Here is a 5982-nt window from a genome sequence, read left to right as displayed (position 1 = left end):
CTCAGGGTATTGGGGGGGGCTCCGCCGCCGCTGCTGTGGTGGATCCCTATCTCCTTGACTCGGTCCCCTGCTATGGACTTGGTGGCAGCCTGACGGTCTGGGGGTCCTCCGTAGCCCGGCCTGGCCCCGGGGCTCTATCCCCTGACTGGTTCTTCTGGCTGCCCCTCTGCCCCGGTGCCTGCGCCTGGTGCCTCCCCCTCTCTGCTTCCTCGGTCGTCCTCGCCTGTGCTTGCCCTCTCGCGCCCCCGGTGGTGGTCCGCCTTCTCGCTGGTGTTTGGGGTCGGCTCTGGTGGTTATCTCGCCTGCCGGGTCCTGGTCTCCTGCGGGTTCCTGCCGCGGCTTGGGCCCGTGTGTCTGGATCCTGCTGTGCTAGGTATGTGCCCTCTGGCCTGGCTATTTCAACCCCCCCCCCCCCCCTCTATATATCTTCACCCGTCACCGTAGTCTGAATACCTGTGTATTGTATACATTTGTCCCAAACCCACACCTTTTTATTTCTCTCCCGGAGCCCCAGAGATCCACCTCCAGAGCTGCTGCTGATCCAGGGATCCACCTCCAGAGCTGCTGCTGATCCAGGATCTTCACCACGTCATCAGATCCCGAGTTCTCTCCAGCACCCCCATGGACCCTCTTACACTCTCCTCTTTTCTCTCACTATATCCTCCCTCACTCCTCTCCTTATCCATCTGTCTACCCCCCCATCCTTCCTCCCAGCCGGTCAAAGCGGCAGGCCGTCAACAATGAGTCTGGTTCCGCTCGAGGTTTCTGCCTTCTAAAAGGAAGTTTTTCCTCGCCATTGCTCACTGTAGAGATAGTTTGTGACACTTAATACAGAAAATAAATGTTTAAACCTTTGACGTGCTGGTTCTCATCCTCCATCAACCAACACCTGCTACACACCTGTTCTTCTTCCTCGTTTCTTTGAGAAATTTCAAAACGTTGTGTTTGTTCTGAACCTGCAGCTTCTTCAATATCCTGGAGAGTCAGGGGTGTCAAACTCTTAAAGCAGTCTAAGTAACAGGTCCAACAAAATGTACATTTGTGTAGATCCACATCTCCAAGAAGTACGGCTTCACCAAGTTCAAAGCTTCTGACTTTGATGAAATGATGACAGAGAAGCGTCTCATTCCTGACGGCTGTTGAGTGAAGTACATCCTCAAACCTGGCTGATGTTTAACTGATCAGACATTTATGAGATTAATGAAAGCTTTGACATAAACTGGATGTTTTCTATATCACAGACTAAGCTACACACACAGGCAAATGAAAACAACCAGAAATATTTTATGTTCACTGAACAGATAGTTTATTAAATGTGTTACATATTGTTTAAAAGTGAAACATTCTTTGCAATGAAACAAAAACAATCGACTTTAATATCCTCGTGTCCATTTCGCAGCATTTTTTTAAATGTCAAATACTGCTCAGTTGTGAACTTCCACCACAGGCATTCACACTGACTCAGTTCATATTCAACATATGTGTCTCTGGTCTGTTTATCTGGATTATTGTCACGGGGGCAGCAGCTTCAGCAGAGAGGTCCATACTTTCTTCTCCCCAGTTACATCGTCCAGCTCTTTCTGGAGAACCCCCCTGTGTTTCCAGCCCAGTGGAGGAACATGGTTCTTCAGTGTGTCCTGGATCAGTGGAACATCATCTGAACATCTCACCAGGAAGGAGGTTAGGAGGCTTTCTTAAACAGATGCTAATCCATCTCATCGACTTAATCCAACATATTTTCATCAATTGATGATATAAGACAAGAAATGGGAGAGAAGTCAGTTTAGATAAAAGAGTTCCATCAAGTTAATTAAGATTCTCACAGATGCTCTACAGCAGGGGTCAGCAACCTTAACAACTCAAAGAGACATTTGGACCAATTTCCTACATGAAAGAAAACCCTGGGAGCCGCAAAACCCCTTAAAATAAATATCATTCTTAATGTTCACTTTCTCCTTTTGCCTTTCAGCCATATATAAATAAACTATCAATAAAGCGTTAATTAGTGAGAGTTCACTCAAAATTCAAACTTAAAAACATTAAATCACTAGTTTGACTAAGACTTCTGCCTGTTACCTAAAGTAGCAAAAACATTGTCAAAAGTGTTATAGTTGTCATAGTGTCATTGTTGTATGTCTGAACCTCAAACAAAGTCAAGGACCAAGACTGGATCTTACCTGGAAAACACTTTGGACAACATTCTTCTCCTTCATCTGTCCTCAACACATATTCATACCAGTGACAGGTGAGTGCGTTTACATCCGTTATAGTGGAGAGCAACTGTATAAACAAAACATATAAACAAACTAAATCACTGGTAGGTGGAGTTACAATAATACTCCACACACAACTTTGAACATATATTTTAGTGTCCAATTGAATACTATTCTGTTTTTAAATCTTTGTGTTGACATACTTTATAACATACATGTGTATATGCAAGTGTTAAGAACATTAATTACTGATTCCTGGTTTTACCTTCAACAAAATATCTTCATATTAAGAACATGTTATAGAATCACACACACAGTAACTATTCTGGTTGAAGATCACACTAAATTATTTACTACAAATAATCTCACAGTGAAAATTGTATCATATAAAAAAAAAAATTCACCAGTAAAAGAAGAATCGACATTAATCCACTTGTCATGTTTTCAGGCATTTATCCAGAATTCATTCATTATATCTAGTTTAAAAACATCTGTCAACAAGGAACATTTGGAGTGAAAAAAATAAAGTTCAAAAGAATTAAACTGATATGTTTGTTTTGTACCTTTATACTTCATTTGGACCTTTGACTGCTATAAACAGTTATTTAAACTCTAACAAATATAAAGTTGAAAATGTTGATCTGCTAATTTATTTGAAAATGTATTTACTTTCTATAAAAACAAAAACATTTTACCTGGTGACTCTACTTTGCTCCTGGTCCTTTGTGACGCTGAATACAGGAAAAAAACTTTTAAATCTTTAACATCCTGGTCCTTGTCTTACATTAAAAACACAACACTAAACAACAACTACACACTTTTACTTGCTCACCATTTCCCTGAGAATATTCAAAAGGTTACCATCTTGTTGGTTGTGTTGGTTTTGACCCTGCAGCGTCTTCCTGAAAGTCTTGTGGAGCCAGTTCAAGAATCAAATTCCACAACATTCCATTCCTGTTCTCCCGCCAGGTGACTGCCGTCACGTGAGCTCACATTAAAAAAAAACTTGCAACCCAAACAAACACAAAAACTATTCAAACAACAAAACAGAAAAAAACATCAAACTTAACAATAATAAGAATTACAGCTAAATTCACAAAGAACTACGTGTGCCTCCTTTATATCAAAATTCATTTATCAGTTCTTGACAGAAGATATCATCCTTCTCGGATTTAAATCCAAACACAAATTGTTTTTGCGATCCATGTCTTATTCTATTGACAAAAAAAGAACAGCTTTACATGAAACAAAATCATTTTTCACCGTAAGTCAAAATGGCAGAATCTTTCACTGTGAATTCAGATAAGTTCATACAACTTAAATATGTTTTAACTTTACTTTAACTTAACTAAAAAACTAATGTAACACTTCAAATTCCAATTATTTGGGTTAATTATTCAATAAAAAACTAATTTGGACTTTTTAATATTCGAAAATTTCAAAGATGTATGAACAGATATTCTAAAGTTGAGTGGAAGTACACATATATGTCCACAGGGGGCGATGTTTTTCCTTATTACTGTCCACAGTAGTTAATAAGGTAAGGTAAAGGTAAGGTAGAACATTATTGATCCCTCAGCAGGTCTCCTTCGGGAAATTGTTTTTTTTCCAATAGCCACAGAAAATACAGCAATTTTTCATAAAAAATAATCAAAATAAAATAAGAACAAGAACAAAGAGAAATAAAGAGAAAGAACAAGATGACACAATCTAATTTTAAAGATAAAGAACATAGATCAAAGAAAAACAACAAAGACAAAGGATACAAAGACTAACATAGAACAGAACATCCAGATACTCTCAATCCACTCCTGCCCCCAAACTCAGAATTGTACAATTTAATAGCCAGAGGAATGAATGAGTCCCTGAGTCTATTTGTTTTGCACCTGGGTAGGAGCATTCATGCTTCATCTGCTTCTCTGCTCACTGATGACAGTGTTCAGAGTATGACTGTCATCATCCATGATGGACAGTAGTTTGTTCAGTGATCTCCTCTCAGCAACTGTCACTCAGCTCAAGTAGAAGAACTCACATTTCTCCGGTCCTTCAAACTCTTCACTGGCTTCCAGTTTCTTTCAGGATCAACTTTAAAATTCTGGTTCTTACTTTCAGATCTATTCATGGTCAGGCTCCTCCTTACATCACTGATCTGATCCAGCCTTACACCCCAGCTCGGGCTCTGAGGTCTGTGGATCAGCATCTACTTATGGTTCCACGCACACGGCTCAGGACCAGAGGAGAGAAATCTTTTCAGGCTGTTGCTCCTAAGCTTTGGAACGATCTTCTCTCTCTTTGCGCTTGATGGAGTCTACTGACTCCTTTAAGAAACATCTTAAGACGTTTCTATTTGTGCAGGCTTTTCCTTGAATTTCTCGAACTCCTGTGTTGTTCTCAGTATTATCTTGATCTTTAAAGTATATACTTTTTTGTTCTGTTGACCTGTTGACCTGTTGACCTGTTGACCTGTTGACCTGTTGACACTCCTCTTGGACACATTTCCACCCCAACACACCACAGCATGCAGAGGAGCTTCTTCCTCTCACTCCAGTCCACAAAGTCACGTATCAGACTCCTATACTCGTCTTCGCTGTTGTCCCTGATGCATCCAACAATGGCAGTGTCGTCAGCATACTTCTGGAGAAGACTCAGCTCTGAGTTGTAGCAGAAGTCTGAAGTGTAGATGGTGAAGAGGAGAGGGGCCAGTAAGTAAGTAAGTAAGTAATATTTATTTATATAGCGCTTTTCGAGACCAGGTACTGTCCCCTGTGCTCCTGTACTGCACACCACAGTGTCAGACGTGATGTCATTCAGCCTGACACACTGTGGTCAATCATTAAGATAATCTGTAATCCAGGAGACCAGACCAGGGTCCACAATTTCCTGGTTAATTGTTAGTTCACCCAAAATTCGAATTTCCCCCTTTTCTTTTTTTTTTCAAATAACTTTATTAAATTTAATTTCAGATAACATCGAGTCAAAACAACATAGCAAAGTCATTAAACTACATATTTACTTGTATCAAATCACACCAAAGAGCCAAATATATTTACAAATCAGTGAATACGTTTCTAAAACAGACCAATAACACCCAATTCTAAAAGGTTAAAATTCTCCACTGTCTACAGTTGTTTTAATTCATATATATTGTCCTTTATCTATAAAGTCTTTTTAAAATGTGTTTAAAAGTCATTTGATATGACCTTATTGTCAATAAGCATCCCTGTATCGTTCCTATTTGAATTGAGGTAACAGCCAACTGTGTGAACTCTTCCCACCTTTTCTACTCACCCTCATGTCGACTAATGGTTGGGATTCTTTTTCAGAGTAATCCTTGTCTTTACTCTTCATTAAGAGCAAAACTCTTGTCAAACTCATGTCCTCCTGTGGTCTAATGGTGGAGTCTCAGCTCAACACTTGCAGAGTCATTGGTTCAAATCCCAGCTCTTGCATTTTAATACTCATCACTGTTTATGTTAGTTGGATAAATATTAGAATGGAAAACTCTCATATGTGGCTGAATAGCTCATTGGGATCAATACCTGTATTGCAGAGTTGAGATGAAGAACAGCTGTAGGTTCAACTCCCACATTTTACTGAAATTGTCATTGACAAGTCCCACTGACTACATCTCTGATTTTGTCACTTCTGTCCAAATGTTCGACATAAATATATCCTAATCAAATGATCATTTGTGGACAGTGGTGGTTGTGTGGTTAAACCAAAAGTCCCTGCACATGTGTGAACTCCCTCATGTTGTGGTATCAAATCC

The 5982-nt window shown here is 39.8% G+C and overlaps 1 long non-coding RNA gene across 1 annotated transcript; it reads right to left on the bottom strand.

Moving 5' to 3' along the window:
* Nucleotides 1–1343: 1343 nt before the first annotated feature.
* LOC148068967 (uncharacterized) lies at nucleotides 1344–3272 on the bottom strand. Its single transcript, XR_015713015.1, has 4 exons — nucleotides 3046–3272; nucleotides 2909–2944; nucleotides 2178–2280; nucleotides 1344–1637 (listed from the first exon to the last, which is right to left on the bottom strand). It is a non-coding gene; the product is annotated as an uncharacterized LOC148068967 (long non-coding RNA).
* Between the last annotated feature and the right edge of the window lie 2710 nt (nucleotides 3273–5982).

Source organism: Callionymus lyra, chromosome 11, assembly GCF_982586985.1.
Source record: "Callionymus lyra chromosome 11, fCalLyr1.hap1.1, whole genome shotgun sequence".
In the NCBI taxonomy this organism is placed as follows: Eukaryota; Metazoa; Chordata; class Actinopteri; order Syngnathiformes; family Callionymidae; genus Callionymus; species Callionymus lyra.
The sequence above is the reverse complement of the archived record's forward strand: the minus strand, read 5'-3'. Positions and strand labels throughout refer to the sequence as shown.